Source organism: Saccoglossus kowalevskii, chromosome 3, assembly GCF_978046115.1.
Source record: "Saccoglossus kowalevskii chromosome 3, keSacKowa6.1, whole genome shotgun sequence".
NCBI lineage: Eukaryota > Metazoa > Hemichordata > Enteropneusta > Harrimaniidae > Saccoglossus > Saccoglossus kowalevskii.
Genome location: NC_140643.1, coordinates 4,007,445 through 4,033,743, shown reverse-complemented (window position 1 = coordinate 4,033,743; position 26,299 = coordinate 4,007,445). Strand labels below are relative to the sequence as shown.

The window sequence follows — 26,299 nt, the reverse complement described above, 5'->3', positions numbered from 1 at the left end:
AAATAATTATCGCTTGGATTTTATTTTTGCTGATAGGCTGATTCAGTGAAAATAAAATCCAGCCTGAGTGAATATACATATGTATATTTTTCCTATATTTAACATTCAAAAATTAGTGCGAATAAATTCCATACAAAGCATCCAAAAAAATCTTTTCAACGAAAATTATTCTAGCTAAAATAAAGTATTTTACAGTATTACGACGAATGATGGCATGTTAATTATAGCGCTATTTTTAGTGTTGATTTGTGTAACAGCTGTTTGAAAAACATGGCGTGTTGACGATTGTAATACGAAGCATTTTACGAAATGAGTGCCGTTTACGTGTAACGGAGGGCAAGATGGTGTCAACGAAACAGGAACCTGGTGGCGAAAGTAGGTCAACGTCTCCGAATGTCGGCTTTCAGTGCGAGTCAAACCATGACGACAACGGGAGCAGACGACAGATAAATTCTGAGGATAGCAACCGTAACGATGGAAGTACATCATCTGAAGAAGAACGAGGAGCGACTCCACTGCCAACGAAGAAAGTAAGTTGTCATTGTCAACTTGTCAACTCGGCGCCAATTAAGTTACATCCTTATTTAAGGTCCGAGCTCTCTTTTTAGGGATTCCTAAATCCAGTCTATCAAAAAGCACAGTGCACAACACTATAATTTGAAAAAAATTCAATGTTTTTCAATCGGCCAATAGTTTCAGTTTGAATTGTGAAATTTATATTTTTTTATGAAGACAAGACATTTCGCGATAATAACCAAAGTGGTGAGAGTCTAAATTTCAAAAACATATTTTATATATAGGGTATATAATAAAGAGAACTGGTTTGTTATGCATTGCTACAAAGATATTCCCTTCATTTTTGTAAATATTTATAAATATCAATGCACAGGGCTCAATGACATCATTTGAAAATGTTTCAGTGTTATTCTGTTGGCGTATAGAAATCTCTCAATTAAGTTTCAATTGTGAAATTCATTAATAATTTATGAGGGGAAGAGAATACATTTGTTGTGTTATGAAACACAATGTTAATACAGACCTGTTCTCTTTTTCATTTAAGTATTCATAATAGAACAAATAGGGTATTACTTGATCTGTAACTAGATTACTGTATTAACAATGCAGCATTACCAGTACTTTTCTTTGGTGATTGGAAGGTATCAAAGGAATCAATTGTGTACATTGCACCCAGGTCAAAACTCATACCTATGATTTTCATTAGATGTGGATTATGGGAAAAATCAGTGTTTATCAACAAAAATGTCGCACATGCGCAGTTTGATTAATGACCACCTTCATAATTATGATATTACCAGTAAAATTGGAGAATCCTTCAATACAGTAAATGGCAGAAACCTAGGGACCTTATAAAGGTTTTATAAATATAATTTTTATGAATGAAAATGGTTAAGATCCAGAAATGGTATTGTAACATCATGCAACTTAGATAGATAGAATGATAGATAGATACATGTAGATAGATGTTTATTCCATTAAAAAAGGTCTGTCTGAACAATACACAAAAAACAAAAGGAATAGGAGTCAAAAAATAGTTGTGGTTTACAAACTATTCGAGTCCGACCCCTGTGCAGTAAATCACAGATTGCAAGATATTAATTTGGCATTCTGTTTGGGGGATTTTGAGATCGTTTCTTTGATTTTGCCTGCTACTATGTGAATGAAAAATTGGGTATAGTAATCTTGCAATATGTGGCAACCTGTTATTAATAACATTTGGAACAAAAATGGCTAGTTGTAATTTGTGTTGTTTGAATATGTTCAAAACTGACTCCTAGTGGCTAGTTACCTGGTGAACCATCACAAAGGTTACATCAACCATCGCAAAGGTTACATCAACCATCGCAAAGTTATAAGTTCAAGTTCATTAGTTCAATATTATTCAATGTGTAAGTGCTTCATTTTGAATAAGTGTACAGTTGCAGCTGCTATGTCATGTGAAGGCATGTATTATGGGCATGGACAGTTGCAGCTGCTATATCATGTGAAGGCATGTATTATGGGCATGGACAGTTGCAGCTGCTATGTCATGTGAAGGCATGTATTGTGGGCATGGACAGTTGCAGCTGATATGTCATGTGAAGGCATGTGTTATGGGTGTGGACAGTTGCAGCTGCTATGTCATGTGACGGCATATATTATGGGCATGGACAGTTGCAGCTGCTATATCATGTGAAGGCATGTATTATGGGCATGGACAGTTGCAGCTGCTATGTCATGTGACGGCATGTATTATGGGCATGGACAGTTGCAGCTGCTATGTCATGTGAAGGCATGTGTTATGGGCATGGACAGTTGCAGCTGCTATGTCATGTGAAGGCATGCATTATGGGTGTGGACAGTTGCAGCTGCAATGTCATGTGAAGGCATGTATTATGGGCATGGACAGTTGCAGCTGCTATGTCATGTGAAGGCATGCATTATGGGTATGGACAGTTGCAGCTGCTATGTCATGTGAAGGCATGTGTTATGGGCATGGACAGTTGCAGCTGCTATGTCATGTGAAGGCATGCATTATGGGTGTGGACAGTTGCAGCTGCAATGTCATGTGATGGCATGCATTATGGGCATGGACAGTTGCAGCTGCTATGTCATGTGAAGGCATGTATTATGGACATGGACAGTTGCAGCTGCTATGTCATGTGAAGGCATGCATTATAGGTGTGGACAGTTGCAGCTGTTATGTCATGTGAAGGCATGTATTATGGGCATGGACAGTTGCAGCTGCTATGTCATGTGAAGGCATGCATTATGGATATGGACAGTTGCAGCTGCTATGTCATGTGAAGGCATGTGTTATGGGCATGGACAGTTGCAGCTGCTATGTCATGTGAAGGCATGCATTATGGGTGTGGACAGTTGCAGCTGCAATGTCATGTGATGGCATGCATTATGGGCATGGACAGTTGCAGCTGTTATGTCATGTGAAGGCATGTATTATGGGCATGGACAGTTGCAGCTGCTTTGTCATGTGAAGGCATGCATTATGGGCATGGACAGTTGCAGCTGTTATGTCATGTGAAGGCATGTATTATGGGCATGGACAGTTGCAGCTGCTATGTCATGTGAAGGCATGCATTATGGGTGTGGACAGTTGCAGCTGTTATGTCATGTGAAGCATGTATTATGGGTGTGGACAGTTGCAGCTGCTATGTCATGTGAAGGCATGAATTATGGGTGTGGACAGTTGCAGCTGCAATGTCATGTGACGGCATGCATTATGGGCATGGACAGTTGCAGCTGCTATGTCATGTGAAGGCATGCATTATGGGTGTGGACAGTTGCAGCTGTTATGTCATGTGAAGCATGTATTATGGGTGTGGACAGTGGCAGCTGCTATGTCATGTGAAGGCATGAATTATGGGTGTGGACAGTTGCAGCTGCAATGTCATGTGACAGCATGCATTATGGTCATGGACAGTTGCAGGTGATATGTCATGTGAAGGCATGAATTATGGGTGTGGACAGTTGCAGCTGCTATGTCATGTGACGGCATGTATTATGGGCATGGACAGTTGCAGCTGCTATGTCATGTGAAGGCATGCATTATGGGTGTGGACAGTTGCAGCTGTTATGTCATGTGAAGCATATATTATGGGTGTGGACAGTGGCAGCTGCTATGTCATGTGAAGGCATGAATTATGGGTGTGGACAGTTGCAGCTGCAATGTCATGTGACGGCATGCATTATGGTCATGGACAGTTGCAGGTGATATGTCATGTTAAGGCATGTATTATAGGCATGGACAGTTGCAGCTGATATGTCATGTGAAGGCATGAATTATGGGCATGGACAGTTGCAGCTGCTATGTCATGTGAAGGCATGAATTATGGGCATGGACAGTTGCAGCTGCTATGTCATGTGAAGGCATGAATTATGGGTGTGGACAGTTGCAGCTGCAATGTCATGTGACGGCATGCATTATGGGCATGGACAGTTGCAGCTGATATGTCATGTGAAGGCATGTATTATAGGCATGGACAGTTGCAGCTGATATGTCATGTGAAGGCATGAATTATGGGCATGGACAGTTGCAGCTGCTATGTCATGTGAAGGCATGAATTATGGGCATGGACAGTTGCAGCTGCTTTGTCATGTGAAGGCATGAATTATGGGTGTGGACATTTGCTGCTGCTGTCATGTGACGGCATGTATTATGGGCATGGACAGTTGCAGCTGCTATGTCATGTGACGGCATGTATTATGGGCATGGGCAGTTGCAACTGATATGTCATGTGAAGGCACGTATTATGGGCATGGACAGTTGCAGCTGCTATGTCATGTGAAGGCATGTATTATGGGCATGGACAGTTGCAGCTGCTTTGTCATGTGAAGGCAAGCATTATGGGCATGGACAGTTGCAGCTGTTATGTCATGTGACGGCATGTATTATGGGTATGGGCAGTTGCAGCTGCTTTGTCATGTGAAGGCATGCATTATGGGCTTGGACAGTTGCAGCTGATATGTCATGTGACGGCATGCATTATGGGCATGGACAGTTGCAGCTGATATGTCATGTGACGGCATGCATTATGGGTGTGGACAGTTGCAGCTGATATGTCATGTGACAGCATGCATTATGGGCATGGACAGTTGCAGCTGCAATGTCATGTGACGGCATGCATTATGGGCATGGACAGTTGCAGCTGATATGTCATGTGACGGCATGTATTATAGGCATGGACAGTTGCAGCTGTTATGTCATGTGAAGGCATGCATTAGGGGCATGGACAGTTGCAGCTGCTATGTCATGAGAAGGCATGAATTATGGGTGGGGACAGTTGCAGCTGCTATGTCATGTGAAGGCATGAATTATGGGTGGGGACAGTTGCAGCTGCTATGTCATGTGAAGGCATGAATTATGGGTGTGGACAGTTGCAGCTGCTATGTCATGTGAAGGCATGAAATATGGGTGTGGACAGTTGCAGCTGCTATGTCATGTGAAGGCATGAATTATGGGTGTGGACAGTTGCAGCTGCTTTGTCATGTGAAGGCATGCATTATGGGCATGGACAGTTGCAGCTGATATGTCATGTGACGGCATGCATTATGGGCATGGACAGTTGCAGCTGATATGTCATGTGACGGCATGCATTATGGGTGTGGACAGTTGCAGCTGATATGTCATGTGACTGCATGCATTATGGGCATGGACAGTTGCAGCTGCTATGTCATGTGACGGCATGTATTATAGGCATGGACAGTTGCAGCTGTAATGTCATGTGAAGGCATGCATTAGGGGCATGGACAGTTGCAGCTGTTATGTCATGCGAAGGCATGAATTATGGGTGGGGACAGTTGCAGCTGATATGTCATGTGACGGCATGCATTATGGGCATGGACAGTTGCAGCTGCAATGTCATGTGACGGCATGCATTATGGGCATGGACAGTTGCAGCTGCTATGTCATGTGAAGGCATGTATTATGGGTGTGGACAGTTGCAGCTGCTATGTCATGTGAAGGCATGACTTATGGGTGGGGACAGTTGCAGCTGCTATGTCATGTGAAGGCATGAATTATGGGTGGGGACAGTTGCAGCTGCTATGTCATGTGAAGGCATGAATTATGGGTGGGGACAGTTGCAGCTGCTATGTCATGTGAAGGCATGAATTATGGGTGTGGACAGTTGCAGCTGCTATGTCATGTGAAGGCATGAATTATGGGTTTGGACAGTTGCAGCTGCTATGTCATGTGAAGGCATGAATTATGGGTGGGGACAGTTGCAGCTGCTATGTCATGTGAAGGCATATATTATGGGCATGGACAGTTGCAGCTGCTATGTCATGTGACGGCATGAATTATGGGTGTGGACAGTTGCAGCTGATATGTCATGTGAAGGCATGTATTATGGGCATGGACAGTTGCAGCTGCTATGTCATGTGATGGCATGAATTATGGGTGTGGACAGTTGCAGCTGCTATGTCATGTGAAGGAATGTGTTATGGGCATGGACAGTTGCAGCTGCTATGTCATGTGATGGCATGAATTATGGGTGTGGACAGTTGCAGCTGATATGTCATGTGACGGCATGTATTATGGGCATGGACAGTTGCAGCTGCTATGTCATGTGATGGCATGAATTATGGGTGTGGACAGTTGCAGCTGATATGTCATGTGACGGCATGTATTATGGGCATGGACTGTTGCAGCTGATATGTCATGTGACGGCATGTATTATGGGCATGGACTGTTGCAGCTGCTATGTCATGTGAAGGCATGAATTATGGGTGGGGACAGTTGCAGCTGCTATGTCATGTGAAGGCATGCATTATGGGCATGGACAGTTGCAGCTGATATGTCATGTGACGGCATGTATTATGGGCATGGACAGTTGCAGCTGCTATGTCATGTGAAGGCATGCATTATTGGCATGGACAGTTGCAGCTGCTTTGTCATGTGACGGCATGAATTATGGGTGTGGACAGTTGCAGCTGCTATGTCATGTGAAGGCATGCATTATGGGCATGGACAGTTGCAGCTGCTATGTCATGTGACGGCATGTATTATAGGCATGGACAGTTGCAGCTGTAATGTCATGTGAAGGCATGCATTAGGGGCATGGACAGTTGCAGCTGTTATGTCATGTGAAGGCATGAATTATGGGTGGGGACAGTTGCAGCTGATATGTCATGTGACGGCATGCATTATGGGCATGGACAGTTGCAGCTGTAATGTCATGTGACGGCATGCATTATGGGCATGGACAGTTGCAGCTGCTATGTCATGTGAAGGCATGTATTATGGGTGTGGACAGTTGCAGCTGCTATGTCATGTGAAGGCATGAATTATGGGTGGGGACAGTTGCAGCTGCTATGTCATGTGAAGGCATGAATTATGGGTGGGGACAGTTGCAGCTGCTATGTCATGTGAAGGCATGAATTATGGGTGTGGACAGTTGCAGCTGCTATGTCATGTGAAGGCATGAATTATGGGTTTGGACAGTTGCAGCTGCTATGTCATGTGAAGGCATGAATTATGGGTGGGGACAGTTGCAGCTGCTATGTCATGTGAAGGCATGTATTATGGGCATGGACAGTTGCAGCTGCTATGTCATGTGACGGCATGAATTATGGGTGTGGACAGTTGCAGCTGATATGTCATGTGAATGCATGTATTATGGGCATGGACAGTTGCAGCTGCTATGTCATGTGATGGCATGAATTATGGGTGTGGACAGTTGCAGCTGCTATGTCATGTGAAGGAATGTGTTATGGGCATGGACAGTTGCAGCTGCTATGTCATGTGACGGCATGAATTATGGGTGTGGACAGTTGCAGCTGCAATGTCATGTGACGGCATGCATTATGGTCATGGACAGTTGCAGGTGATATGTCATGTTAAGGCATGTATTATAGGCATGGACAGTTGCAGCTGATATGTCATGTGAAGGCATGAATTATGGGCATGGACAGTTGCAGCTGCTATGTCATGTGAAGGCATGAATTATGGGCATGGACAGTTGCAGCTGCTATGTCATGTGAAGGCATGAATTATGGGTGTGGACAGTTGCAGCTGCAATGTCATGTGACGGCATGCATTATGGGCATGGACAGTTGCAGCTGATATGTCATGTGAAGGCATGTATTATAGGCATGGACAGTTGCAGCTGATATGTCATGTGAAGGCATGAATTATGGGCATGGACAGTTGCAGCTGCTATGTCATGTGAAGGCATGAATTATGGGCATGGACAGTTGCAGCTGCTTTGTCATGTGAAGGCATGAATTATGGGTGTGGACATTTGCTGCTGCTGTCATGTGACGGCATGTATTATGGGCATGGACAGTTGCAGCTGCTATGTCATGTGACGGCATGTATTATGGGCATGGGCAGTTGCAACTGATATGTCATGTGAAGGCACGTATTATGGGCATGGACAGTTGCAGCTGCTATGTCATGTGAAGGCATGTATTATGGGCATGGACAGTTGCAGCTGCTTTGTCATGTGAAGGCAAGCATTATGGGCATGGACAGTTGCAGCTGTTATGTCATGTGACGGCATGTATTATGGGTATGGGCAGTTGCAGCTGCTTTGTCATGTGAAGGCATGCATTATGGGCTTGGACAGTTGCAGCTGATATGTCATGTGACGGCATGCATTATGGGCATGGACAGTTGCAGCTGATATGTCATGTGACGGCATGCATTATGGGTGTGGACAGTTGCAGCTGATATGTCATGTGACAGCATGCATTATGGGCATGGACAGTTGCAGCTGCAATGTCATGTGACGGCATGCATTATGGGCATGGACAGTTGCAGCTGATATGTCATGTGACGGCATGTATTATAGGCATGGACAGTTGCAGCTGTTATTTCATGTGAAGGCATGCATTAGGGGCATGGACAGTTGCAGCTGCTATGTCATGAGAAGGCATGAATTATGGGTGGGGACAGTTGCAGCTGCTATGTCATGTGAAGGCATGAATTATGGGTGGGGACAGTTGCAGCTGCTATGTCATGTGAAGGCATGAATTATGGGTGTGGACAGTTGCAGCTGCTATGTCATGTGAAGGCATGAAATATGGGTGTGGACAGTTGCAGCTGCTATGTCATGTGAAGGCATGAATTATGGGTGTGGACAGTTGCAGCTGCTTTGTCATGTGAAGGCATGCATTATGGGCATGGACAGTTGCAGCTGATATGTCATGTGACGGCATGCATTATGGGCATGGACAGTTGCAGCTGATATGTCATGTGACGGCATGCATTATGGGTGTGGACAGTTGCAGCTGATATGTCATGTGACTGCATGCATTATGGGCATGGACAGTTGCAGCTGCTATGTCATGTGACGGCATGTATTATAGGCATGGACAGTTGCAGCTGTAATGTCATGTGAAGGCATGCATTAGGGGCATGGACAGTTGCAGCTGTTATGTCATGCGAAGGCATGAATTATGGGTGGGGACAGTTGCAGCTGATATGTCATGTGACGGCATGCATTATGGGCATGGACAGTTGCAGCTGCAATGTCATGTGACGGCATGCATTATGGGCATGGACAGTTGCAGCTGCTATGTCATGTGAAGGCATGTATTATGGGTGTGGACAGTTGCAGCTGCTATGTCATGTGAAGGCATGACTTATGGGTGGGGACAGTTGCAGCTGCTATGTCATGTGAAGGCATGAATTATGGGTGGGGACAGTTGCAGCTGCTATGTCATGTGAAGGCATGAATTATGGGTGGGGACAGTTGCAGCTGCTATGTCATGTGAAGGCATGAATTATGGGTGTGGACAGTTGCAGCTGCTATGTCATGTGAAGGCATGAATTATGGGTTTGGACAGTTGCAGCTGCTATGTCATGTGAAGGCATGAATTATGGGTGGGGACAGTTGCAGCTGCTATGTCATGTGAAGGCATATATTATGGGCATGGACAGTTGCAGCTGCTATGTCATGTGACGGCATGAATTATGGGTGTGGACAGTTGCAGCTGATATGTCATGTGAAGGCATGTATTATGGGCATGGACAGTTGCAGCTGCTATGTCATGTGATGGCATGAATTATGGGTGTGGACAGTTGCAGCTGCTATGTCATGTGAAGGAATGTGTTATGGGCATGGACAGTTGCAGCTGCTATGTCATGTGATGGCATGAATTATGGGTGTGGACAGTTGCAGCTGATATGTCATGTGACGGCATGTATTATGGGCATGGACAGTTGCAGCTGCTATGTCATGTGATGGCATGAATTATGGGTGTGGACAGTTGCAGCTGATATGTCATGTGACGGCATGTATTATGGGCATGGACTGTTGCAGCTGATATGTCATGTGACGGCATGTATTATGGGCATGGACTGTTGCAGCTGCTATGTCATGTGAAGGCATGAATTATGGGTGGGGACAGTTGCAGCTGCTATGTCATGTGAAGGCATGCATTATGGGCATGGACAGTTGCAGCTGATATGTCATGTGACGGCATGTATTATGGGCATGGACAGTTGCAGCTGCTATGTCATGTGAAGGCATGCATTATTGGCATGGACAGTTGCAGCTGCTTTGTCATGTGACGGCATGAATTATGGGTGTGGACAGTTGCAGCTGCTATGTCATGTGAAGGCATGCATTATGGGCATGGACAGTTGCAGCTGCTATGTCATGTGACGGCATGTATTATAGGCATGGACAGTTGCAGCTGTAATGTCATGTGAAGGCATGCATTAGGGGCATGGACAGTTGCAGCTGTTATGTCATGTGAAGGCATGAATTATGGGTGGGGACAGTTGCAGCTGATATGTCATGTGACGGCATGCATTATGGGCATGGACAGTTGCAGCTGTAATGTCATGTGACGGCATGCATTATGGGCATGGACAGTTGCAGCTGCTATGTCATGTGAAGGCATGTATTATGGGTGTGGACAGTTGCAGCTGCTATGTCATGTGAAGGCATGAATTATGGGTGGGGACAGTTGCAGCTGCTATGTCATGTGAAGGCATGAATTATGGGTGGGGACAGTTGCAGCTGCTATGTCATGTGAAGGCATGAATTATGGGTGTGGACAGTTGCAGCTGCTATGTCATGTGAAGACATGAATTATGGGCATGGACAGTTGCAGCTGCTATGTCATGTGAAGGCATGAATTATGGGTGTGGACAGTTGCAGCTGCTATGTCATGTGAAGGCATGAATTATGGGTTTGGACAGTTGCAGCTGCTATGTCATGTGAAGGCATGAATTATGGGTGGGGACAGTTGCAGCTGCTATGTCATGTGAAGGCATGTATTATGGGCATGGACAGTTGCAGCTGCTATGTCATGTGACGGCATGAATTATGGGTGTGGACAGTTGCAGCTGATATGTCATGTGAATGCATGTATTATGGGCATGGACAGTTGCAGCTGCTATGTCATGTGATGGCATGAATTATGGGTGTGGACAGTTGCAGCTGCTATGTCATGTGAAGGAATGTGTTATGGGCATGGACAGTTGCAGCTGCTATGTCATGTGACGGCATGAATTATGGGTGTGGACAGTTGCAGCTGATATGTCATGTGAAGGAATGTGTTATGGGCATGGACAGTTGCAGCTGCTATGTCATGTGACGGCATGAATTATGGGTGTGGACAGTTGCAGCTGCTATGTCATGTGACGGCATGAATTATGGGTGTGGACAGTTGCAGCTGATATGTCATGTGACGGCATGTATTATGGGCATGGACTGTTGCAGCTGATATGTCATGTGACGGCATGTATTATGGGCATGGACTGTTGCAGCTGCTATGTCATGTGAAGGCATGAATTATGGGTGGGGACAGTTGCAGCTGCTATGTCATGTGAAGGCATGCATTATGGGCATGGACAGTTGCAGCTGATATGTCATGTGACGGCATGTATTATGGGCATGGACAGTTGCAGCTGCTATGTCATGTGAAGGCATGCATTATTGGCATGGACAGTTGCAGCTGCTATGTCATGTGACGGCATGAATTATGGGTGTGGACAGTTGCAGCTGATATGTAATGTGAAGGCATGAATTATGGGTGGGGACAGTTGCAGCTGCTATGTCATGTGAAGGCATGCATTATGGGCATGGACAGTTGCAGCTGATATGTCATGTGACGGCATGCATTATGGGCATGGACAGTTGCAGCTGCTATGTCATGTGACGGCATGTATTATGGGCATGGACAGTTGCAGCTGCTATGTCATGTGAATGCATGCATTATGGGCATTGACAGTTGGACAGTTGCAGTTTCATCAGTGTTACTGGGTGTGTAAAAGGATGCATAAAATTTGCGAGTGAAAAAATTTGAACTGGGGGCGTCAGACTCATTTAGACAAGTCGGTAGGCTGGTTGGCGATCCGCTCCGCTCAAAAACAAGCAACATGTTTTTTGGCTGTTTCCATGGTGACATAAACGTGAAGCTGACGTCGGTTTATAACTAATACGAAGTTCGCAAACACCATTCAGTCTTTAGAAGTCACTTAGTTTAGTACTAGGACCACAGTTACTCTCTCCTAGTAGAGTGACTGTGCTAGGACGTATTCTGCTGTTACATTTATTATTTCCAACCGTTTTGCGATAGCATTTTTTAGAATGAAGCGTTTCCCGGAAATGCTGGAAAGCGAAATAATGAAGTAACGAAATGGTAAATATTTACCTAAATTGCAGTGTGTTGACCTTCATAACAATATACTTCATAATGCAAAACACTAGTCACAGTGAGTAATTTAAATATACGACTCTTAATCGAAAAATATGGCCACAGTCTAGAATTTCAGACGGATATTAAGCAACCTAAGAGCATATCAGAAGCATTTACTCTAAAATAGAAAAAAAGAACTGCAGTCAAAAGTCAAGAATGCCAGCAAATAAAGGACTCTGTCCCACAATCCTTTGTGCGCGTTATTACGGACACGCGCAAAAAACTGTACCACGCTTGTCAAATCTGGGTCAAATATACAGTACGCTACTATCTTGCCACAGATTGTTTAGTAGTGGAGTGTTCGGTGACCATTGAATTAGCCCGTGATTCATATTTTATGTGTATTAATTTATTCATAAATTTTCGTGACTGACAGTACTGCCCAAATTTTAGTCAAAAGACGCAACTGGTGAAACAGAAGAGCATTGCCAGGCGATGGACGCAGGGCTCTTTGGCAACGACCGCATAGAGGTCAAAATACGCGTTCTATTTTTACGCGTTAAATTTGGCTCTTCCCTTTCGCCCCCTCCGGAATGTTCTACTTTTGCAGCCTAATAGCAGGTTTTTCGAAAAACGTCTAAAAAACACAAGAATTAGTAGAAATGTTCCTGTTTTGGGCGGATTATTGATAGAGAATAATGTCTTTATTACAAAAATGCTGAAAAACCGTGAGTTGTTGCTTTAGTTATTTTTTTATTGGCGAAAAACTGCGAACTCGGCAAATTTGGTTGCACAACTTCCCTTTATCATATACACCCAGCGACACCGATGCCAGCTGACTGTGTACAAAACTGGTAGGAGGTAATACATTTGGGGCGAAAGTATTCAAAAATCAGTTTTTGGATGTTGCAATGGCAGTGGTGGGCCAGGATTTTTTTCCAATTAGTGACGGCACGACCTACCTGTGAAGTATGAACAAAACCAGCCGGGCCGTTGCTGGTGAAAAGTTACCCCAACTTTGGGGTCAAATTTCTCGGTAATGAAAACAGATATCAAAAATTCAAATGATAACTTTGTGCCCACACTCAAGCTGAGTAGAATGAGCTATGTTTGAAGTATTTTATCCCAAATTTGTAGGAGGAGATACATTTGGCGCGAAGCTATCCAAAAATCAGTTTTTTGGCTGTTGCTATGGCAACGGTGGGCCAAAAAAATGTTCCCGATTTTTCCTTATAACTAGGGTTAAGGTGTGACCTACCTGCCAAGTTTGAACGAAATCGGCCAAGCCAAAAAAATCACAGAAGAAATAATACGTGAACACTGGAACACTGGAAATGTACACACACAGACACACACACACACACACACACAAAACGACAAAAGTGATTATAAGGGCAATCCTAGCGGAGCGGATCGCCAATATTTGTGATGGGCTCAAATGGCAAAACCTGTTTTCGTGCTGTTCAAGGCGTGACAGAGTCTCCCTTTTTTCCTGATAATCACGGGAAGGAGAAGTGATGTTTGTTGCATGTTCCATTTTATTGATATCATTTTCTAAAGCACGCTTATTCTTGTTAGTCCCCGTTCGGACGAAGTCCAAAAACGGGGACTTATAATTCGGTCTCCGTCCGTTCGTGCGTCTGTGTGTCCGTGCGCTCATGTGTCCGTCCGGAGTCATATCTCAGAATCCCTTGGATCGATTCCGTTCATTCTTTGCATGTGCCTAGTACTTTATGTGGGACATATGCACATGCAGTGGTTTAGCGATTCGATTCAAAATGGCAGACTGGCAGCCATCTTGTTTTTTGAAAATGTTGTGTTTTGGACATGCTTTGTCAGTTTTCATTCAAACTTGGTACATAGATTATACATGTTAGGATACATGTCCATGATGATTTATTTCACAATTGGATCAAAGATGGCCGACTGGCAGCCATCTTGTTTTTTGTAAATGTCGTATTTTGGACATGCTTTGTCAGTTTTCATTCAAATTTAGTACATAGATCATACATGTTAGGATACATGTCCCCGACCGTCCGTGAGTTCCTGAGTCTGTTCGTTCGACCGTCCGTGTGTCCGTCTGTCCATGCGTCAGTCTATCCAACGTCTATTTCATAATCCTGTGGACCGATTCCGTTCATTCTTTGCATGCGCCTAGTACCTTATGTGGGACATATGCACATGCAGTGGTTTAGCGATTCGATTCAAAATGGCCGACTGGCAGCCATCTTGTTTTTTGAAAATGTTGTATTTTGGACATGCTTTGTCAGTTGTCATTCAAACTTGGTACATAGATTATACATGTTAGGATACATGTCCATGACAATTTATTTCGCAATTGGATCAAAGATGGTCGACTGGCAGGCATCTTGTTTTTGTTTTTTTATGCGGTATCTTGGACGTGCTCTGTCAGTTTTCATTCAAATTTGGCAAATACATGTACTTTATACATATTAGGATGCATGTCCATGACAATTTGTTTCAAAATCTGGTCAAGGATGGCCGATTGACAGCCATCTGACTTTTTGGCCTTACTGCTATATTTCCACAATTTATGTACCATTTTCATTCGTATTTGGCACATACATCATACATATCAGTGTGTTTCATAATCAGATCGAAGATGGCTGAATAACGGCTGTTTTTATTTTGGCCATATTACTATGACACGAAACGCGTGTTTTGATGTAAATAAACAATCTATTGTATACGCCACTTGGAAATCAAGTTTCAAAGACACGCTCACGACAACCCCTCTGCTTTAATATGACGAGCACAACTTAACGGGGACTGTGTCATTTTCAATGACTTGTTTGAAATGACAGTAGTCTTGTGTCAACATTTTGATTTTGTGCTTCCCAATGTCCTACCATGTTTGCAAATTTGTGAAAGTGTTACATTGAGTTTGCCATTGGGCCCACAATTCTGTAATTAAATTTTACATATTTTGCGTCTTCAAGGACATCAAACACCAAACAACTGCGCATATGCTTGTAGATGTAAAATCTGTTAAGGCATACAAGATTGTTGTCACGCCCCCATTGGAAATTTGTGTTGTTGCCATGGTGAGGACGCCATGCATCGATTAACTCAAACTGATCAAGCACAGAGCGTAGTGCGTGCGAGATGCGCATGTCTGGCTGCCTACCACCATTACAGTCAATGCCAGGTGCAAGTGTGCAATTAAAATCACCCCAAACAATAACAGGATCATCATTCAATTTTTTGAGATGTTGCTTTAGTTGCTGAAAACATTTAACACGCTCATGTCCATCTATGGTAGCATAAACATTATAGAGATTAAATGGGTTACTATTCAGAAATGACCGACCCTTCATCACCAGAGTTATGATTTTCAGTTTCTTTGTGTATATCACTTGATACTGTGACTGAGAAAAACTATGACTTTCAACTGACAAACCTGAAAGCGAAACAGGTACACTTGATAATAGTGAAAAATCATTTATTTATTTATTTATTTATTTAACACTTTACTTAAAGAGGGTAGGCCAATATACAATAAAGTAATTTTCATTGGGCCCTCTGTAGGGACAAAAAACACAATATACAAAATTATAGGCTTGAGCCATTTACAACAAATTTTTCACTCAGATAAATTTTGTAGGTTTTCTTAAAAATGCCTAAAGAGGCTGAATTTCTGATATGGAATGGCAAGTTATTCCATAGGGTTACCCCTCTATACTGAAATGTCCTCTGACCCATGGATGTTTTCCATTTAGTAATGTGTACAGTATTTTTAGGAGAGGAACCGTGTACTATACTTGTGGGTTTGGGAGATAGGACTGAACATTTCACTTATATATAAAGGCGCCAAGCCATTGGTTGCCATATACATTACGATACCTAGAAAATATGAAATTCTGTAATCGATAGGCAAGATACTATGTTTTTTGAACAGTTCAAACGACGATTGGCTAAAGTTGTCAGAGGAAATCACACGAACTGCCCTTTTCTGAAGCTTATACACCCGACATAAATTTGATTGACTTGTATTTCCCCATACTATACAGCAATAGTCCAATAACGACTGAATAAATGAAAAATACAATGTTCTTCTGACGGAAATTGGTAAGAAGCTGCGAACTCTCATAAGAACACCAATTCTTTGGCTAAGCTTTTTACAAAGCATATCAACATGATAATCCCATGATAGAGTTTTATCTAAAACCACCCCGAGCGACTTTTCGAAACTGACTGTTTTAATTATTTCACCATTTGATTTAGATGTGTTGATTGACATGTAATTGCAATTAACCCAACGCAAAATTGGCCAAACATCATCATTAATCAGGTGACTTGGCAGTGAAATCTAAAGATGCCAGCGTTCCTCTGCAAGCAAGACTCCTGTATTTCTTCATTGTTGTGTTGCAGAAGCCATTGCCTGTCGTCCATTAATACATCCTGGAACTGTGAGTTATCACCAATGCACACTTCACTCAGCAATCCCCTATTTTAGTGACTTTATTCATTGTATTTTCTGTGCTTTATTTCTTGTAATTATTTTGAGAGGTACTAAAGCCAGGAGCTTTAACTTGATATTTACTAGCAGTGAAAGAACCCCCTGTCCAGTGTGAGTTCTGTGGGTGGCCCTCTCAATTGTGATAAGCAGGCCTTACACTGTGACATGCGCTGAGTCTGACGCCGTGGCTAAAGTTTGATTGACTGTAGATGTCCATGGTGGCGGATTGCAAAGTAGGATCTCCCCGGCGCTTCATCAGAGCTTTGGGTGGGTTGAGGTGAAGATGGAGGTGGGGGGTTTTCATCAGTTAAAGTATTCATGATTTCTATATTAGTATTACCTTCGATGTTAGCCTTTTCACTTCCAGTTTGATTTTTTTTCATTTCATTCAGTTTTTCCCGATTCACCAGTGATTTAAATCAGGCACGTTTTTTATTTGCATTTCCCAATTGTTCACTTTCCATCACGCTCATTTCCTCAAAAACATGTTCACCATTTTCCTCTCCGTTTTTTGTATTTTCAACCAACGTTTCAGTTTCCATCTCTTGAAAAATGTTTTCTACTGTTTCTATATGTTCTGTGTTTTCACCTATTTTTTTCAACGACATGCGTGACATTTTTGACTCCCATGTGCAAAGCACACAATGGGAGTCTTTGCAGTTAGTGTGTGTGTGTGTGTGTGTGTATGTGTGTATGTGTGTCCGACTGTTCCACTGCTATCTCAAGAACCATACATCGGTTTTTGATGAAACTTGGTGCATAGATGCTCTGGGCCAATGCGCAGATTTGATTAGGTTTTGGTAAAAATCCATGCTCGTTAATTACCTAATTTGCATGATAATTAGCTAATTTTTAGCTGTTCTATGACTGTTCCACTGATATCTAAAGAACCACTCATTGGATTTTGATGAAACTTGGTACATAGATGCTCTGAACATATGCGCAGATTTGATTAGTTTTTGGTAAAAATCCGTGCATATTAATAACCTAATTTGCATGATATTTAGCTGATTTTTAGCTGTTCCATGATTGTTCCACTGATATCTAAACAACCACTCATTGGATTTTGATGAAACTTGGTACATAGATGCTCTGAACATATGCGCAGATTTGATTAGTTTTTGGTAAAAATCCGTGCATATTAATTACCTAATTTGCATGGTAATTAGCTGATTTTTAGCTGTTCCATGATTGTTCCACTGATATCTAAACAACCACTCATTGGATTTTGATGAAACTTTGTACATACATGCTCTGAACTAATGCTAGGTTTTGATTAGTTTTTGGTAATAATCCGTGGATACTAATTACCTAATTTGCATAATGATTAGTCAATTTTCGTTTTTTCCACTGATATCTCAAGTACTAATCATCACATTTCAATGAAACTTGATACATAGATGTCATATGACACTGCACAGACCTGATAGTTTTTATGGTAATATCAGTTCATATTAATTACCTAATTTGCATAATTAATTAATTTTCAGCATTTGATATAAGTACTAATCATCACATTTCAATGAAACTTGGTACATAGATGTCATATGACACTGCACAGACCTGATAGTTTTTATGGTAATATCAGTACATATTAATTACCTAATTTGCATAATTAATTAATTTTCAGCATTTGATATAAGTAGTGAGCATTACATTTCAATGAAACTTGGTACTTACATACTCAAGGACTATGCAGAGATTGATTGTTTCCGATAAATATTTGTGCATATTAATCACCTAATTTGCATAATTAGTTAATTTTCAGCTTTTCCACGGGTATCTCAAGTAGTAATCATCGCATTTCAATGAAACTTGGTACATAGATCCTTTAGGACTATGCAGAGACCTGATTAGTTTTAGGGTAAATAATTGTGCATATTAATTACCTAATTTGCATAATTAATTTTCAGCTTTTCTACTGATATCTAAAGTACTAATCATCACATTTCAATGAATCTAGAATTATGCAGACCCAATTAGTTTCCGGTAAATATTGTGCATATTAATCACCTAATTTGCATAATTAACCAACTTTCACACTGATATCTTGGGTACTATACATCACATATCAATGAATGTACATGGATGCTGTAGGACAATAGATAGACCTGAATAATTGTAGGTTAAAATCTGTACATATTAATTACCTAATTTGCATAATTAACCAATTTTAAGCTTTCACACTGATACCTAAAGTACTAATTATTCCATTTCAATGAAACTTAGTACAAAGATGCTCTAGGACAATGTACAAACCTAATTAGTTTGGGGTAAAAATCTGTTCATACTAATTCCCTAATAAGCATAATAATTCATAATTTGTTGGTTCTAATCACATTTCAATTAAACTTGGAAACATAGATTTTCTGTTACATTGCGCAGACCTCATTGGTTTTACACTCAAATCTGGTCATATTAATTTTCTGATTTGCATAATTAGTTTTCAGCTAAGTAATTTCGAATTATATTTAATGTGTCTCCAATACTCTCAGCACATGGGAGTTCTTTCTAAGCTTTCTTTGATTACCCTTGTTTTTATCAGTATTATTTGTGTGATTTAATTGTTCACTGTTACTGCTTGGTACCGTGTTCACATTTATGACATGCTTATTGTTTTGTGTATCATTAGACTGTGGACAGTTTTTACGTGTGTGCCCCGGTTTTTTGCAAAGAAAGCAAAAAATTCATCAGTTGAGACATAAATATTGTACACATGACCATCATCCTGTATTGACAGCAAACCATTAATATTGACGTCTTTTAAAAACACATAAACCTGTCTACGGGAAGACTGAACATGTTTCAATGCTGGCCTTTACAACCAAGTGGAATTGTTCTGACACTGCTCATAACCAGACCGTATAGGTAAAGGGCACTAACAATGCAATCATTTGGCATGAATGGGAGAACATTTGATAATATCACCTTGGTTGATGGCCGTACCAACGGCTGTATAGCCACATGTTTATCAGCAATGTAGAACTAACAAATTCCACCCATGACACGTCAGCAAGAAAAATTACAACAGATCTGTTAATGCAGGAAGCTGCAGTAATTAAATTCCTGTTGATTATATTGGCAAGTGTCTCAACGAACACTTGAACAGAAACGCCTTCTATGTTCTCACAGCGAACGACGTGATTTCTTGTTAACTTAGGCTTGGGTGTGGTCAAGGTCTTTGTTGGAACAGATGCCATCTTGGTTGCCGTTCACCTTGCCACACCTTCCAAAACGATAAAGGAACACAAATAATAATAAAATAACTGTACAATATTTACAAAAATACCTGGCTTGAAAGCTGAGATCCTGTGACACCACAGAGCAAACCAAAACCACTAGCAACCTTTGATGGCACGGAGCGATGCGAAGTGTGTGAATTTGCCACGTCACTAGTATACTATAGTACTGGTATATTTTATTTGACACAAAATAATGCATGGAAAATACATCATCTATGGTCAATATACATTACTTTATAAACAAACAAACAAATAACAAATAAACAAACATTGTAAGAATATAAAATAAATGTTAAACAAATGTTAAATATTAAAAGTTTAATAATGAACTTTCCCAGGCTGCTGGTAATGAAACCATCATTTGAACTTAAGATTTGTTTGAACATGTTTTGTTCTGATAATGTTAGTAGACTATCATTTTACAATGACAAAGTATAAATAAATTGTGTATGACTAGTTATTAACCTTTGGTTCTTACAAACCAATAATGCATGTATTTCATGACCAATAGCCTTGTCTTCACACAAATTACAAATTCTTTCCTCTGGAGGCATACATGTACCTTTGTATCTTAACCTTTCGATAGGCAGTGTATGAGCAGAGATTCTAAATTTGGTTATACTTGTTCTATGACTAATATTTTTTACAAGTTCTAGATGTGGCTCAAATTCATATTTTGATTTAAATGTCTTGTTAACATTGCTGGGCTGTGGAGGATGAGGAGTGGTAAATAAAGTAATGACACAAGAGACTTGATTGCCGATGAAAGGAAGGGGGGTCTCACCCCGCACGTGCAGGTGTCATAGCGGCCCCTCCCCTGATGCACCTCGGTCGTTTGAGTTACATCATGACATGGACAACGTGGTACCTGAGTGTGAGTGGTCACTACGGCAACCCTGGCAGTGGGCGTCGTAAGTGCTGTTGCCAGGGTACCAGTCTCAACATCGACTAGCACTGTGGCAAGGACACCGTGGTACCCAAGCAAGGTTGTGCATGCTGCAATGACAGCCCCCAAATTACGAGTGGAAAAACGTTAGGCACAGTGTAATGGCAAATGAGTCATGCAAAATTCTTATTAATCTAATTGTCCTAAGTTAAATAGGTACAGATGAAATACCTGGCCTAACGCCTATTGGCAGCTAAATACTAAGTGATAATAATGAAAATAAAAGTACAAAGGCAAAACGATTGTCAAATGAGTGACGTGCTTCAGTCAGTACGAGGCAATGAATGAAATTAACAAATTCAAACTGGACTAATAATGCAACGAATGGTTACGGGTAGAAATACATGAATAGCGAATTACGATGTTATTGAATCAAGTGTTGTACATGATAGTTCAACGAGATATTTTCGTACAGGAGTTCATATGTGTTTCAACAATACTAGAGTCTGTATATAATATTGTCAACGGGAAGCCTGGATGCTACTTGCCGGAATGTTTTGCTATAGTCCGTGGTACTTTCTGTAGTGTTGCTATAGGAGTCTTGATGTAGACTTGATATGCATCACTTTGCCATCGTCCTAGGCATTTAATTAGCCAGTCTGGGATCCCTGCAGCAGCAGCGGTGGTAGCAGCCCCACTCCGAAAGCTGTGACTGGTGTATTGACTGGTATTGTAGAAACCTGCTCGTGCGAGGAGACGTTGCAGTTCAAGTGTAATCCTTTGTCTTGTTAAAAATGACCCATCCGTGAATTGAAAGGCTGGAGATTGTGCTGGGTGCAAAGCAACGGAGGTGTAACGTAATTAAATGCCTAGGACGATGGCAAAGTGATGCATATCAGGTCTACATCAAGACTCCTATAGCAACACTACAGAAAGTACCACGGACTATAGCAAAACATTCCGGCAAGTAGCATCCAGGCTTCCCGTTGACAATATTATACTTTTATTACAGACTCTAGTATTGTTGAAACACATATGAACTCCTGTACGAAAATATCTCGTTGAACTATCATGTACAACACTTGATTCAATAACATTGTAATTCGCTATTCATGTATTTCTACCCGTAACCATTCGTTGCATTATTAGTCCAGTTTGAATTTGTTAATTTCATTCATTGCCTCGTACTGACTGAAGCACGTCACTCATTTGACAATCGTTTTGCCTTTGTACTTTTATTTTCATTATTATCACTTAGTATTTAGCTGCCAATAGGCGTTAGGCCAGGTATTTCATCTGTACCTATTTAACTTAGGACAATTAGATTAATAAGAATTTTGCATGACTCATTTGCCATTACACTGTGCCTAACTTTTTTCCACTCGTAATTTGGGGGCTGTCACTGCAGCATGCACAACCTTGCTTGGGTACCACGGTGTCTTTGCCACAGTGCTAGTCGATGTTGAGACTGGTACCCTGGCAACAGCACTTACGACGCCCACTGCCAGGGTTGCCGTAGTGACCACTCACACTCAGGTACCACGTTGTCCATGTCATGATGTAACTCAAACGACCAAGGTGCATCAGGGGAGGGGCCGCTATGACACCTGCACGTGCGGGGTGAGACCCCCCTTCCTTTCATCGGCAATCAAGTCTCTTGTGTCATTACTTTATTTACCACTCCTCATCCTCCACAGCCCAGCAATGTTAATTGACTGATTACTGAGTAATCTGAGGTTAACAATGTGGGGATGACATTGGTTCCCAGGCACACAACTTATCAGTATCAAGGCATCATTACGTATTAATTAATCACATTCACTTAATCACACAAAGATTACAACTTCCCAACACATCTGGCAAATTTTCTCATCACCGTCATGAAATTAATCAATATTCATTAAACCCCACACACCTAACCACACAGATTACACTCCCTCACTGATCTGTCATGTTATCATTTCATTAACACCACACCTAACAGCTTAGGTCACTATTGTCACACCAGCTGACTTGTTATGCTTTAATTATAGTTATTTGTACATTTGTTTATGACCTAGCTGCTACTGGTTATCAATATAGGTTTTCTGTAATTTCATTTTTGTTTGTATACTATTGGACTCTGCATTATCATGTACATTTGATATTTCCTGTAATTTCAAAGTTGTTCACAAATGCTGTCCATGTGTTGCCATTTAGTTTGCTTTCTGACTTGAATGCACATTGAACCAAAGGGCTACATTCTGAATTTAATACTCTCCTTTGGTATTTTAGCATTTATGAGTATATATCAGTGATGATTGGGTAGCTTCCAAGCTCTGCTCTAGAAGCAATGTTACTGAACCTTTTATGTACACCGAATGTTTGCTTGCAAAATTTGATGTGCAGTTGTTCAAATTGTAATTTGTCATTGAATGAATGAATCATTTGCAATAATGTTACAATTTTTTGATTTAAATAATTTAAAGTTAAAAGCTGCCCATACTTCTGATCCATACAATATGATTGGTAGAACTGTACTTCTGAATAGTTGTATGGCATTCTTTGGTGAAATGATTTAATTGTGCAAGTTTAGTGTCTGTCTTAGTGCACCTAGGGCTCGCTGTGCTTTCATCACTAAGTTATCTATTGCTAGTTTAAAGTTTCCACTGCTATTAAAGATAATTCCTAGGTATGTATAAGTAAGTAAGTAATTTATTATAGTGACCTGCAGCTCAGAGAACTGCCCAGCCCAGTGAACTTATAAGTCACATTAAATAATAACGATTACATTTACAAATACAGGTTAATATGAAAGAGAGCTTGAAATAATATATCAACAATACAATCGTGTAGTTCATTAAATTCAGACGTACAACAAATTTCTTCTTTTGTAAAAAGCCTTTTCTATAAAAAAAGCAAGTTTTTTTATTGGCCCTGAAAATAAACGAACCAGTATTTGTTCCCGTGATATGCCAGATATTTCATTGAGAATAGAATCTAGATATTCGTGCCTCAATTCATTGTATTGCTGGCAGTCAAAAAAAAAATGCATTTCGTCCTCAACAACATTTGCATCACAAAATTACAGATTCGTTCACTTACAGGCTTGTGTCTAAATCGCCCAGTCTCAATGCGGAGAAACAAAATGCCCATGCGCAGTTGAGCTAATAGTGACCTTTGACCCCAATTTAAATTTATTAGCACATACTTTTCTGGTTTATATTCAAATATAAAAGTTGCATAGACACATAACTTTGGTTTGTGACTAACATCTTCTGACCAAGATGACTCTGACCTCCTCGCAATATTTTCTCTTAATGCATGTATATTTACGTCAATTAGGTGTTCATAATTTAAGTCGACGAGCTCCATAATTTGGTAAATCTCCAATGACCAATTATTATAATTTAGAAGTGATCCCACAGAAATACTTGTTTAACTAGTCTATTGTCATCAAGTTCACTAATACGCTTCCACAGTCTAACCATATGGGCCCATCGCCGATCTCTGCATGAGACCCACCCAGTGTCACCTTAAACAGCCGGAAGTGGGGAAAACCTATGGGTGCGAAGAAAAAATCTTAAAGCCCTATTTTGAATCATTTCGCACTTTTCAAATTTACTAAAACCCCAAACACCGGAACAATAATCAAATATAGGCGCGACACTGGCATCATATAACTTTGTAAATGTGGAAAACCCAAGATTCTTGTGAGTTTTAAATTTAACAAATAACGCTCCTAACGCTCTACTTGCCGAGTCTGCTGCGACACTAGCAGTTACAGGATAATCAACGAATTCATCCAAAACAATCTCCAAATATTTATACTTATTGGTATAATCTAACACATTATCGCCAATACAAAATTGGAATGTACTTCTAGCTTCACTGGCTTTTCTAAAATGTAACATTTTCCATTTTTCACACCACCTATTTATTATGACTTAACATCATTTGCATATAAAATTCATTATAGCAACACAATATCATCAGCGTATAACAAAATACTAACATTAACTTTATTATCAAGAGTTATTTCTTTTTGTTTCAGGTTAATTTCAACTGCCAAATCATTAATAAAGATGGAGAATAATGTAAGAGAAAGATTATCACCCTGACGTACGCCTTGCTCAGTGTTAAACCAGTTTACTTTAAAATCATTTAGTTTTACAGAAGAATTTGTGTCGCTATACATAGCTAGTATAGACTTGTACATTTCACCGTTAATTCCATTAATAAGTAATTTGTATAGCAATGCGTCTCTATCGACACTGTCAAACGCTTTTCGTAAATCAATGAAAGCGGCAAAGGTTGATAAATCATGGGATATTCTATTCCTGATAATAGATGTCAAAATATAAATATGATCTTTGCAATTTCTATCCTTTCTGAAACCATTTTGCTCATCTACTAAAATATTATTATTTTCTAAAAACCTTGTGATTCTGTTATTAAGCAATGCGCTGTACAGTTTTGATAAAGTGGACTGTATGCTTATGCCCCTATAATTCATTGGAACGCGAGGGTCACTCGACCTCTCCTTCAGAATTGGACAAATTAATGCTTTTTTCCAGATGCATGGAACTTTTGCACTGTCAAAGCAAAGTTGATAAAGATGAGTTAAAATGGCAACAGAACTGTCATTCTTAAGCACTTCATACAGGATTTTATCTAACTGCCTTCCCTGACTTTGCTTTTGTTACACTGCCTTAATTTCTACAGTAGAAAAATTCTTATTTAATTCCGAATTACTTTCATACAGTGGATCATCCAAATCATTTTCTATGATCAATTTATGATGTAAAATATGTTCATAGAAATTCGTGTCAAATCCATCTAGATCAGATTGATTGTAAAGGGATGAAAAATCATGTTTTCACTTTAATATTTAAAACAATGTTATGATTACTTGTAATATGACCCCCGTCATCGTAAACTTCCATTGGGATATCTTTACGTTTGACAGGTCCTAATTTATTAATATGCTCCCAAAATAGGTGTGGGTTTTCAGTACATACCTTTTCAATGCTAGAAACAAGATCATTTCTATAATTTCGTTCGCAGCACCGAAGTTTTTTGTCAAATGCCTGTCTCGCTGCTTTGAAATCATTACGTAATATCGTTCTAATATTCTTAGAGCCGCCAAATCGAGTGTAAGAGCGTTCTCGTTCTCTCATAACACGCCACATACTATATTGCTCGTCGCTCCAGTATGGCTTATGATGACGGAATCTTTTCCGTGCCCCACTGGAGCAGTTATAATTTGGAATAGTCGAATTCATTTCATTTAAAATACATTTGCATAGATCATCATAAATCTCATCAATTTCTTGTTGCGTTTCCCTACAAATTTCAATCTTAGAAATTATATGTAATAACGCTTCCCTAGCTACTTCTAATTCTAGGAAATTAATAGGAGTCTGGTTGAGACAATACTTTCTAACAGTCACACTGTGCCGGTTATTACCGATATTAATATTATTTGACAAACTTTGTTCCACTATTGATCCCAGTGGTCTATCCAGAAATTCAAAAATTAAAATTGAGTGGTCAGGGAGTTTACTTCTATCAGTGAGTGCATCAAATAAATTGTAC

The 26,299-nt window shown here is 40.6% G+C and overlaps 1 long non-coding RNA gene across 1 annotated transcript; it reads left to right on the top strand.

The window, feature by feature from the left end:
* The first annotated feature begins 254 nt into the window (after nucleotides 1-254).
* On the top strand, nucleotides 255-24,813 carry LOC146747445 (uncharacterized). Its single transcript, XR_014929022.1, has 2 exons — nucleotides 255-530; nucleotides 24,756-24,813. It is a non-coding gene; the product is annotated as an uncharacterized LOC146747445 (long non-coding RNA).
* Nucleotides 24,814-26,299: the final 1,486 nt, after the last annotated feature.